Genomic DNA, 11,757 nt, shown 5'->3' with positions numbered 1-11,757 from the left:
GTACTGGCGCGTCCAGTGGCGTGCTCATGCGCGCGCTGGCGTGCACTGGTGCGGTGATCATGTCTGGGCTAGGGTTCTGGAGGCATCTCCTTGGCAGGTGACCTTGTCTAGCATGCTCAGCAGAGAGAGGGGAGGCTAGTTGACATGGTTGAGTGGACCAGAGAGGGTGGTGAGGTAGAGTGGCATGGTGATGTCTATCATGGCCGGCATGGTGATTTCTTCATCATATCTCCACTTTTATCAGGGCTGCAGTACATGGTGTGATGCAGAGGAGGTACAAGGGTGGTGATGATCACAATTGGTCCAGGGTTTAGCCCAAAATCCATTGGATTTTAGCATGTATGCAATAAGTGGTTTGATGCTTGCCAAGTGTTTGACAAAATGGCCGCATGAAGCTTTTGTTTGAATTTTGAAATTCTTTTTGGTGGAGTTGCTTTGAATAAAGATTGGAGTAGAATGGTGGTGGTGGTGGTCAAAATGGTGCTGGTTTGCAAAGTTTCAAAAAGGGGGAGGATCTTCTCTTTGATTCAATGTTGCCACTTGTCACCCCTATTCTAAGCAATGGAGGCAGAGTCAACCATGGTGGTCAACACAAAACTTGTTCACCTTGATGTGATCTTGGATGAGGTGCAAAGAAGTGAGAGGGTTTAGTTTAAGAATCTCCAAAACCAGGGGCTCAAAGTGGGTATGGTGATAAAAATGTCACATGTGACCATAAGTGCATGCATGTGAGTTGCAAAATCCTTATCTTTTCATTTTGATTTGGTTTTTCTTGATCCCATTGATGTGGTTGAGTGTTAAAAGGATATAAGAAAGTAATCCAAGCATTGAAACCAAGTTTGGTGGCCTTTTGCTCAAAATTGCAATTTGGCTTAACTTCTCAAATTTGCCTCTATGGACCATTTTGTTTTATTTTGATTTTCTTTTGTTTAACCTTTGAAAAGGGTTCAAGGGTGATGGGTAGGGTTAGATTAGGTTTGGAGATGGTTTCAAACCATTTGGGTAGAGTATGAGGGCATAGGGCAAGATTTGGTAAAATGGCTATGTGCCACATATGCCTCTATGCATATCTTTATTTTCTTTTTATTTCTTTTTGTTTCGCCTTAGATTTGATTTGTTAAGTACTAGATAGTGTTTATTAATGTTTTAAAATCATCTAAATAAGGTAGAAAGGCTTAGGGTAAAGTTTTACAAAAATAGCCATAGGCACATATATGAGGCTATTTATATTTTCTCTTTTTCTTATTTGTTTCTCTTTGATCTAAATGATCATGGTTTAGGGTTTGGTGGGGTCTAACCATGGTTCAAAACCATGTGGTAAAGTAACTAGGGCCAAGGTCAAGATTTTCATACTAGGGCTTTATGCCCACATATGTGTTTTTTATTTTATTTTAGTTTCATCATATTTGATCCTATTTGGACTTGAGAAGGTTAGGGTTTAAGGTTTTGGAAATGTGTTCAATGCAATAAATAAACAATCATGGCAATAACACAAGAATTAGGTATGAGCACTAAGCATAGCACATGAGGTAATAAAAGTTTTTGTTGGTTCTTATTTTTGGAAAAATGAAATTCATTTTCTTCTTTGTTTGAAATTTGGGATGTTACACACATGGTCCATTTTCAGTATCACTTATCTCAACGGGCTCACACATATCAAAGCACGAATTTGACTCAACAATAGGTGCACTTAAACCATAATCTATCTCAGTTTTTTATCACATAACACATTCGAATTAATAGCACAATTCTCTAATATAGGTGGTGTGACCAAATCATCGACAAACTCAACACGTGGCATAGTTAAATTAACATGACATTGATCAATCTCGAGTGTAGGAACAAAATGTGTACCTTCACCACAATTTTGAACAATTGTTTCAGATGATGGTTGAACTCTTGGAGGCGACTCGTCAACAACTCGATATGTTTCAACCATGGTTGATGGAGAAGCGAGAACATTCACCTTCTTTTTGCACTTGTTTGTTACACGTCTCTTTATGTCCTGTTCAGCTTTGCAAGCAAGACAAAACATACGATCCATAGAATAAAATTGTTCATGCATAAGTATGTACTATGCGTTTAAACCTCTCCAAAATATGTCCATAAAATCATCTTCATTTTCTTCTAAAAACGAATGCAACAAGGTAGTGTCTAACGCATCATAATATTCTTGAACCGTGTAACTACCTTGATTTAGATTTGCAATTATTCATGGAGTATACCGCATATCAAGTTTCAAATCGTGCCAAGTAGTAGGTATATAATCAGGGTATAACCGACAATATTCATTCCACCAGAAAGAAGCAAAGTCAGTGAATGTACTAATTGCAGTTTGTATTTTCTTTCGCTTAGAAAAATTATGGGAAACAAATAAATCATTTATCTCGAACTCCCATTCAATATAAAAACCAGGATTATAACGACCATTAAATGGTGGCATAGCAAATGTAACATGCTCATGTGTGTTAACCTTTCGCGGTCGTTGTTGCGGTTTGCTAGGTGGCGGCACATCTCCAACCATAGTATATGCCCAAGAAATTCTAACTCCAGAAGTTGCCATGATTAGTAGAAAATAAGATACAAATAACAAGTATATGTTTCTATCAACTACTAGGTGGTAGTGGTGGTATGCCGCTCACAAATTGCAGGTATAAATTCTTATAAGTTCTTACCATTCAGGGGTCAGCGATCGGCAACCAGCAGTATCAAGTAACTCCGAAGATTGAGCGAAGCGATTGCCAGACACACATATAACAGACGGTGTAAAAATATGTATAGATGTAGGTAGGCTCAAAATATGTGGAACTACCACCACGATAATCAATGTAAAGCTAAAAATTCGTTCAAAGTTGTCAAGTGCTGGTTCTAGGCTAGAACATACTAGAGACACGAGCCTAAGACACAAATAAACACGTAGCCACGGAACGAAAAATCAAAACAGCGAAACACCGGTTGATATAAGATGTAGCTCAGAGCGATGATATCTCAAAACGCTGACAGTGTGCTGGAATAAAACCGCGACCAACTAGGAACACAATGACGCGGGGCAACTCGACTGATGATGCTCTTCGTGTTCGCGAGATAACACGCGCTGAAAACAGCTACGTGGCCAAAAGCGGTGGCCGCTTGGAAACACAGGTAGATAAACGGCAGCCGACAAGCAATGCAGAACTGCAGATGCACTGACCGAGCTGTTTTGGAACCGATGCACATCAGCTGGTTAAAGTTGTAAGAGGAAATTGCAAGAACCAGTAACTCTTCGGGACGTTGTTGCATAGACCAGCGACTCTAATTTTTTTTTGCACAGACCAGTGACTCCATGTCTCAGAGCGTACCAAGTATTATAAAACACTTGAAAATTCGTAAAAAATTAATTACTCATCAAAAAGTTCTGAATTTTTTTGTGGATGTACTTAAGGATGTAATAGAACCATTTTTCACATAAAATCCCGTTCGACTGTACATTAAGCATTTTTTACGAAAAACACTTAAAAACACTAAAATCACTTAAAAATCATTAAAAATAATTGTGCATCAAAAAATTCTGTTTTTTTTGTGAATGCACTTAAGGATGTAATAGAACTATGGCCCCGAAGCGGGAGTTCGAGCCGTCCGCCAAGGACCACGAGGCCGGCAGCAGCCAGCGAACCGCGCCGACGGCGTTCGGAGGCTGCGACCGGATCTATGTCACCGTAGCGGTGGCGCAGATGTTCTGGGATGCCGGCGTCCCAATGTCGTGGGGCGACGTGCACCTCCCCCACGGCTGGCACCTAAGCCCAGATTGGGTTCCGGTGCCGCCGATCCCGGGCTCCGGCCGCGCCCGCATCGCGGAGATCCGGAGGCGCCGCTTGCAGCTGCCGGTGGACCTCCGGGAGCACCCTGCCTACGGCGACACAAGTCCCAACTGGTTCGAGGTGGAGCATGATGCGCGCCGGCGCACGTGCTTTACCTCGGCGACGGCGAGGCCTCGCGCGCAGCCGCGCACTCCTGCTAGGCGGGCTGGCCGTCGCCCCGGCGGCCTCTACATCAACGAGCCCGCGGAGGTGGCAGCGCAAGCGCCACAGGCCCAGCCCTGGCCTAGGGTTTCCTTTTTTTAGTTTAAAACCCATATAGGGCTTTCTTTTGTGTTAAAATTGCCCAAAAATAGGGCTAAGTTTAATGAACTCTAGTTTAAATTTACTTTTTTGTTGTTTTCCTTTTTGTATTTTTTTTTGACATTTGCGCTGCGTCCGCGCGTTGGGCGCAGCGTGCGACCCAAACGGACACGCGGACGCGGGCCGCTGTCCGGGTGTCCGCGCGGCCACCCAAACGTCCCAAAACGGACGGCTCAGCGCGTCCGTTTGGGTACATCCACAAAAATTTCAGAACTTTTTGATGCATAATTATTTTTAATGAATTTTTAAGCGTTTTTTAGTGTTTTTCCGTAAAAGTTGGTTACTGTAGAGTCAAAAGGGATTTTATGTGAAAAATAGTTCTATTACATCCTTAAGTACATCCTCAAAAAAATTCAGAATTTTCCGATGCATAATTATTTTTAATGATTTTTAAGCGTTTTTTTAGAGTTTTAAAGTGTTTTTCGTAAAAAATGCTTACTGTACAGTCAAAAGGGATTTTATGTGAAAAATAGTTCTATTACATCCTTAAGTACATCCGCAAAAAATTTCAGAACTTTTTGATGAGTAATTATTTTTTTACGAATTTTTAAGTGTTTTCTAATACTTGGTATACTGTTAAAACAGGGAATATGAGCTCTGAGACCTAGAGTCACTGGTCTGTGCAAATTTTTTTTGGAATCACTGATCTGTGCAACAACGTCCCGAAGAGTTACTGGTTCTTGCAATTTCCTCAAGTTGTAACGTGCTCCTGTGGAGTTGTCCTTCCTTCAACCAACAGGACGGATATAAAAATAACGAGGAAGTTTGCCGCGGCGTGTCGCCGCGCCCTTGGCTATGTTGGTGTGGTATTGTAGGGTCATAGGTATCGCTAGAAAAAGTAGAGCGGTTTATTCGCAAAAAAAGCACGAGCAATATATTTTTCCATAACAGGGATCTCAATCGCGGGAAAAAGAGGCAAAAGTGGAAGGGTCAAAATCTTCTATAGGGAAAGAGATGAAGAATAAAAGTGTAAAATCACTTGTTTGAAACAATATCCTTTGCTATTATAACTTGTATTTTCGGTGGTCAAACGGAAGAAATCATAAAGAAGGAAAGCGCTCATGAGGCGATGAAAAAGAGGGTATTATGGACAAAAAAACATCGGATGATTGTAGGGCGATGAAAAAAGAGAGAATAGTTTGCTAGTAGCACTACACAGTAGTTGCAGTGCCCGGAGCGAGGATAACACACACCGGTTAAAACTATGACGTACGATAGAGAATATTTTTTCAGAGATACGTGAAAGAAGTTCGTAGTATTTCGTCGACTAAAATAGGCGGCGGATGGTGTAGTATTTTTTTTTGTTTCCGGAGTTCCTATAGAAGAAAATGGTAGTATTTTCTCCGGCTGAAAGAGGTCGATGGTACAGTAGGTGAGGTGAACACAATATTATTTTCCCCGCGTAAAAGAGGTGGCGAGTGATCGATATTTTTTTTAACTACCACCGAAGAATTGTGCACCCTTGAAAATTACTGGAAGTCAATTACTATGCAGAACTACGGTTGAGATTGAAGATTCATGTAAAAAGTGTGGCATTGAAATATACGCTTTGAAATAAATATAGGTAGTTAGTTGTGGTACCTATTAGGTTTGAAATAAATATACGCTTTGAAATAATTACTATTAGGTTGTTCAAGATTTCTATGGAGAAATCGTTTTTTGGATTAAATATAGGTAGTTATTTGTGGTACCTATAGGTAAGTACCGCCTCGCAAAAATATATTGTCAAATAGTTAACGCGAGAAATTACTTCGAGAATTGAATATTTGTAAAAAGTTTTTTTTAGAGAAAAGTAAAAATAAAATCTTGAAAAAAATACATACCGGAACATTGCTGATATGCACCATGAACAGTGCCCCTACCATTGTGGTGCCACCAAATCCGTAGAAAGTAGAAAGTACGACGCTTCTGGACCGTTGAGAAATTACCGTCGTAGAAATTTGCGTGCCCCTACCATTGTTGTGCCACCAAATCCGTAGAAAGTACGACACTTGTGCGCCGTTGAGAAATTACTGTCGTAGAAATGTGCGATCTGGAAAATTACTACTATAGCGTTGATTCGAGAAATCGCTTTCGGAAAAAATACATGTAATTACATCCTCACGGTTGTGCGTCGTTGAGAAATTACTGTTGTAGAAATGTGCGATCTGTACTATAGTGTTGATTCGAGAAATCGCTTTCGGAAAAAATACATGTAATTACAGCCTCACGGAAAATTACTGCTAAATAGTTAACACGGGAAATTGGTAGGAAAAATCATTGTTGAAAACTCTAAAAAATTAGTATCAGAAAATTTTAAAAAAAATCTAAAAGAAAAGGTAAAAAATGACCAAACTACTGTTCATATGCACATGAACAGTGCCTTGATCAATGTGGTGAGGGCAAACCCCTTCAGCTTTTATATATAGTAAATAAAAAATTAGTTTAAGAAAATCTAAAAAAAATCTAACAGAAAACATAAAAAATGGCCGGACTACTGTTCATATGCACATGAACAGTGCCTAGATCAATGTGGTGAGGGCAAACCCCTTCAACTTTTATATATAGTATTATCACCTGTCTTGCAACAATGTCTTGCAACAATGCACAAATCGATCAGGCCTTATAGACTTGCTATTTCTAGATTGACCAACCTGATTTACTCGGCTGTTTTTTTTTTTCACACTTTTTTTTTTCCTTTCAACTTTTTTTTCTCTCTTTTATTTGGCCGATTGGTAACTGTGCAAGACAAACTGGTGCACGGCTGTCTTGTCTTTGAGACTTGAACCAAAGCAATGAATACGTAAGCCTCAGGGCATCTCCAGCTAGCTGTGCGATGCATTTTAGATTCTAAAAGTGGTCGCGAGCGTCCGTTTGCGTCGTTCCGTGGATATATTTTGTCCACGCGTCCGTTTGCGTCTGGGTGGCTTCTACCAGGGCGACCCTTTTTTGAATTGCAACATAGTTAAAAACATAGAAAGTAGTATATATAAATACATAAAAACTATACAATGTACACCTAGATGACTAGACTACTTGCTTCCGGACGGGCCGGCACCGTCGTTGCGTCGCTCCATCGTCTGCTTCTCCGCCGCCTCCCGCGCGGACGCTACGGCTCGGTGCGCCGCCGCGTCCTCTTGCAGTGCTTGCTCCAGCCTCGCGTTGGCGGCGTCGTCCTTGAGCGTCTCGAAAGACTCGACGATGGCCCTCTGCTCCGCCGCCCAGTTCTCCGGCGTTGGCGCATCAGGATCATCGGAGGACCAAGATATCTCCGAGTCGGAGTCCTCTGCGGCAGCGGCGGCCGCCAGCCTGCGCTGTTCCAACTCGGCGTCGACCGTCGCATGGGCCGCCCGCTCCTCCTCTGCTTCTTCCTCCGCGAGAGCTAGGGCCGCGGCGTCCCTGACCGAGTGGAGGAGGTCGGTGCTGTCTTCGGAGTCGAACTCCTCGTCAGAGCTCGAGGCCGGGGGAGGTGGAGTGGGAGGTGAAGGTGGAGGCGCGGCATCCTGGCGGCGTCCGGCGCTGCTCATCGTGGATCTGCGAGGGCTGAGCAGAAGCGGCGCTACGGCAGCGGCGGCTAGGGTTTAGTGTGGAGGAGATGAGATGCTCGCGCCCCTGTTTATATAGGTCGGAGGCAGGGCGACGGCCGCGCCACGCGGGGCATTGCCATTACTATGTGCGCAGAGGTAGGCGACGGCCGCGCGCCACGCGAGGCATCGCCATTAACGCGACCGCAGACTGCTGAAGCGACGCCTCGGTGCCGCATACTGGCGGAGAAGACGCATCAACGCTGCATCACTACCTGGTGGGCTAGACAAAACGTCCGCCAGACGCGAGCGGACAGTTTCCGCGTCCGCGGAGCGTCCGCGGAGACGCATCCCAGGCGCATATTTGAGCCAGGTTTACGTCTCCGCGGATGGCCCGATCACTTTGCGTCGCCCCGCTAGAGATGGTGCCAGACGCATTTCCGATCACGGCGGCCGAAAACGGTCACTCAGCGACCATTTGCGTCGCGTCGCTGGAGATGCTCTCGGAAAACAGATGATTTCAGGCAACATATCGATCCCTGGCACTTCTATCTTCCACGTTTTCTTTCAAACTGATCAACACTTTAAAATTGCACGGTGGAGGTAAGACAGATTTTCTTGGAACCTGGGCGCTCGAAACTTGGATCCTCACCGGACCAAAACGGACAAATAATCTGCACCCTATTTTTTTACTACCTCCGTCCCGGTTCATAAGGCTTACGTGCATTTCTAGATTGTAAATTTTATCAATATGATACAAAATATATATTATAAAATATATATTATTAGAAAGCTTAGATATTTTACTTTCTAATGATATAATTTTTGTATTATATAATTGATATTATGTTGATCAAATAGGTAACCTAGGGATACGTGCAAGCCCTGTAAACTGGAACAGAGGGAGTACCAAACTAACTCACTGATGAAGCCGATCAATGCAACCCGAATACTAATTGAACTCGGGTTGACCAAAGCGCCGGAAGAAAAAGAAGATGCGGAAACGTTGTCGAATTGGGCGGACAATGGCGAGAGATTAAAAAAAAATCTGATGACAGTGGCATGGCGGAAACAAAGGTGGATGAAATTCGTGACAAAACATGGTTAGAACTCAAAACTCTAAAAGACTAGACACTAGAAACCATCAACTCGACACGATTCAACGAAAATTCAACAAAACAAAAACAAAGGGTGATAGCAAAAAGGGTAAGGCTGGTTTTAGGCGAAGATGAACTAATCTAACTTCTTTTTGTGGAGCTTTTTTCTGGGTTATAGGTAAAAAAAATATACACTAGAAAAACTGTAAATCTCACCGAGCAACCTGAGCTCTGATAACGCTTGATAGGGCAAAGGTGTCCGATCTTTCGATGAGATGATGATAATTCGATTTGTTGGTGGAGTTCATGTTTGACGATCCGACTACACGTGCAAAGCTCGTGCGCCAATGCAATCACTAGAACAATCTTCGGGAGTTACTGATCTGGCGGATGCACGATCAGTCTGACCAACGAGGGTCTTAATTCGTACCTGAAATCGAGAACAAGTAAGAACTAAAGATGCAATCAGGATATTGCGGATAAAGATTAAAGCTTGATTTATAATGGTGGGATTCTAAATAGTCGATCTTGTTCTGGGCGTTGGCCTCAAAAGAAGTACACGAAAAGTTGCAACAATGGCTAACTTTTATTTTAATCAAAATCCGAGTCTAACCCTAAACAACCGTTGACTATTTATTGGTGGCCGGGAGGACCAGCGTCGCCTTTGTTGAAGTATACGAGTTGTTCAGCCTCCACTTTTGCGGCCTCGTGTAACGTGGGCGTGAGGCAAAGCCCAATTGAATATCACGACTATGTCCCCAGCTTGGCCCATGCTCCGAAGCTGCTTTGCGTTTCATGCATCGATTTGCATAGTAGCCGGCCATGTTGCCTCACGTACCAATGTGTTGATTTGAGTGCTCAGGCACCTACAAGTGAGTCGAAATCCATGTACGTGAACGTATATAGTGTTGGATACACGCACGCACTGGTAAAAAATGGCCTTCCGTCCAGCCTCATTAGTCGCCAAAATATAGGAACCGCGACTAATGGGGTCTTTAGTCGCGGTTCTGGTGGTGAACCGCGACTAAAGAGCTGGGCCCAGCGCGCTCGCTGGCCAGCTGGTGGACGGGATGGGCTTTAGTCGCGGTTGGCCAGGCCAACCGCGACTAAAGGTCCTCAGGCCTGACCCGAAGGCCTTTAGTCGCGGTTGGCCAGGCCAACCGGAGCTAAAGGCCCATCCCTATAAAAGGGCCTCAGCTCACAGCACTTAGCCATTTGGTGCCACTTCTCTTCACAAGCTTCACAAGGGGGTGTAGGTTTGCTTTTGGTTCCTCCTTATGCACACAAGGTGTTTGATAAAAATGCCCCAACAGCATGAAACAAACATGATATGAAGTGTTGGAGCCACACTTGAGCTTCCTTATTTATTTTTTCCTCCTCGATCGCGGTTAGCAACTTGAACCTTTCATGTGTCATTGATAAAATATGCATGTGTGTAGTTCATTGTTTAATTTATATTGTTTGTAGCTAGTTAGTTTAACAAATGCATGATGGTTAATTATATATTTTATATTATAATAATGCGAGATGAATCGACAATGGATGTACGGTAACCGACTCTCCGACGAGTTCACTACGGGTTTGAAAGATTTCCTCGTAGTGGCTAATGCGAACAAGCGGGGGGTTTTGTTATCTCGTCCATGTGTTAACCGTAAGAATCGGAAGGGTTACTCTTCCTCAAGAGATGTTCACATGCACCGCTTCGGCACGGTTTCATGCCAAGCTATAATTGTTGGACCAAGCATGGAGAAAGAGGGGTTATAATGGAAGAAGATGAAGAAGGGGATGATTTCATCGATGAAAGCTATCTTGCTCATTTCGGTGATACTTTCATGGAGGATGTCGAAGGTGAAGGGGAAGGTGAAGGGGAAGGTGAAGAAGAGGCACGTGATGAGCCCGTTGATGATCTTGGTCGGACCATTGCTGATGCACGGAGACGCTCGCGAAACGGAAAAGGAGAGGGAGAATTTGGATCACATGTTAGAGGATCACGTAAAGGCGCCGTACCCCGGATGTGATGATGGTCTGAAAAAGCCGGGCTGCACACTGGATTTGTTGAAATGGAAGGCACGAGCAGGTGTAGCTAACTCGGCATTTGAAAACTTGCTGAAAATGTTGAAGAATATGTTTCCAAAGAATAACGAGTTGCCCGCCGATACGTACGAAGCAAAGAAGGTTGTCTCGCCCTCTAGGTTTAGAGGTTCTGAAGATACATGCATGCATCAACGACTCGCATCCTCTACCGCGGTGAATACGAGAATTTGAATGAATGCCCGGTATGCACTACATTGCGTTATAAGATCAAAGGCGATGACCCCGGTGACGATGTTGAGGGCCGAAACCCAGGAAGAGGGTTCCCGCCAAGGTGATGTGGTATGCTCCTATAATACCACGGTTGAAACGTCCGTTCGGGAACAAAGAGCATGCCAAGTTGTTGCGATGGCACAAAGAGGACCGTAAGTCGAACGGGGAGTTGAGACACCCCGCGATGGAACGCAATGGAGAAAGATCGATATAGAGTTCAAACTTTTGCAGTACCGACGCAAGGAACATAAGATTTGGTCTAAGTACGGATGGCATGAATCCTTTTGGCGAGCGAGCTCCAGCCATAGCACCTGGCCCGTGACTCTATGCATCTACAACCTTCCTCCTTGGTTGCGCATGAAGCGGAAGTTCATTATGATGCCAGTGCTCATCCAAGGTCCGAAGCAACCCGGCAACGATATCGATGTGTACCTAAGGCCAGAAGGAAGCATCGCCAAGGGCTATGGAAATGAGGAGGTAATTGAGTTTTGTGTTGACTTTGTTCCTGACCTTAAGCCGATTGGTCTTCCTCGATCGCGGCACGAGGGGAGACTAAGTGGAAAAGGCACGATCGGAAGGAAATCAACGATATGTATGGACGGCCATTCTCTGACTGAAGCACACCACATAGTTCTGACCAATTCCAGCTTGGTGGCTCCGTACTTTGAGAAACACAAGAATATTTTACGCTCGGAC

Source organism: Lolium rigidum, chromosome 5 (genome assembly GCF_022539505.1).
Source record: "Lolium rigidum isolate FL_2022 chromosome 5, APGP_CSIRO_Lrig_0.1, whole genome shotgun sequence".
Taxonomy (NCBI): domain Eukaryota; kingdom Viridiplantae; phylum Streptophyta; class Magnoliopsida; order Poales; family Poaceae; genus Lolium; species Lolium rigidum.
The sequence above is the reverse complement of the archived record's forward strand: the minus strand, read 5'-3'. Positions refer to the sequence as shown.